Consider the following 1,834-nt stretch of genomic DNA (forward strand, 5'->3'; position numbering starts at 1 on the left):
TGAACCGCCCTGCACCAGTGAGCCATCCCTGCTATCCAGTGGGATCAGGTACCACCAGCCATGCTCTGATCTCCCAGGAGAGCTGGATGCTCCTTCCACTGCTGAGCACCAAACCACCCTAACCCAGCACAGCCAGGGCTCCCAGGCTCCCTCGACATGCTCAGCTCCCTCTTTCCCCAGCACTGGGCTGTAAGAGATACAATTAAGCTCAACAGCTGCACTTTACAGCTGTTCCTTTCTAAAATACAGAGATCTTTTTTTTTTTCCTCTTTAAAAGTGGGATTCTGGGATTTTCTTAATAAATATTCAGCATCCTCACCAGAATAAAATGGGAGTGAAAGCAAGGCCGCTTGCTTTTGGATGTGCTCCATGCCTCTATTTTTCTATGTAACCTGCTCTAAAAGTATAATGATCAGCATTAAATCCAAGCTTGAAGGCACAGTGCTAAAGCCCAGGACAACAGTTACATTTCTGCGAGGAAGAAGCATGAAAATTCAGTGACAAATCCATTTTTCTTATGCAGAGCTGTGGCTTCAGAGCATTTGTAAAGACAGAAGAGGCCAGCACAGGGAGGATAATAAAACTATTGGCTACACTTCTCAGTCTCTTATAGGTAGCACTCCATCCCCTTTTAAGGAAAAAAAACAAAGAAGTCCCCCAAAACAAAAAAAACTGATATAAAATAGTCCAGCATATTTTCTGCAGAAACACACACAAAGTAACCAAGTAATCCACTGCAGTCTGGAATCATCTAAACATTAAATCACTACACAAAATGCCCCATTGCACAGGAGTTTGGTGGATTCTCCAACCAACCAGTTGCCAGGACACATGGCTCAATATGTGGGTGATGGTATGGGAAAACAGGAGGAACCTCAGTCCAGAGACTATCACAACATTCCTCCAAGAAATAATAAAATTCCTTTGTTGATATCTAACAAGTATTGCAGTTTCCTCCTTTCTCCCATTTCCCCCATGGTGCTGTGGAACCAAAGATGTGCAATATTCCCTCTTGAACGGTGCACGGGGCTGTGCACCTTTGGTGAACTTGCAGCGTGTTAAAAGTACAAGTGAGTCTTCACAGCACATCAGTTCAATGGACCAAATAATTCAATGGCTCTTCTGCTCCTCTAACTACAGAGGTTTAACAAACCCAGAGAACACTACAGGGAAGCAAATGCCCACATTTCTCAAACACAGCCGCTAAACCAAACACATCCATCTTGTAGGTGAGACCCCATCTGACCTTCCTACACAATGCAGGTGCTCCTGACTCCTCTCTGCTGCACAAAAGCATTTTAGGGAGCACAGCTTCTGAGCCTTACATTGCACCTGATGCCACCACAAGTCTCACTTGGGCAGCCCTGCCCACAGTAAAAGAGCCCCCTAAAGGCCCCTGGAATCCCAGGTGTGCCATCAGGGCTATCCATCTCTTGGGTCACATGCACACAGTGCAGAAGGATAGAGAGAGGTCAGGCTTTACAAAGATACAACAGATAGTTTAGGAATAAAAGCAGACTTTGGAGGTTAGGAAGTAATTTCTCAGCTCTCTTACAGGCTGACTGAGAGGTTTGACAGAAGTTGCATCCTTCTCATCTCTACGAGGGATAACTGTACCACTTTGGACGTCCTGGACTACGAGAGGTTGTAAGTGTGGAGGGAAGGGAGCATCTCTAATGGGGAGTTTATCGACAGTGCACCAATACAAACACGGCAGCGCACGCCGGGCGTGCCCCGAGTGGGCCTGGGTGCTCATTAGCGGGCACATCCGAGAGCTCTGGCCCAGCGTCTTCCACCAAATCAAGCAGCAAATCAACAGCAATTAGAGCCATGC

This window comes from Corvus brachyrhynchos, unplaced genomic scaffold, assembly GCF_000691975.1.
Source record: "Corvus brachyrhynchos isolate BGI_N302 unplaced genomic scaffold, ASM69197v1 scaffold15, whole genome shotgun sequence".
Taxonomy (NCBI): domain Eukaryota; kingdom Metazoa; phylum Chordata; class Aves; order Passeriformes; family Corvidae; genus Corvus; species Corvus brachyrhynchos.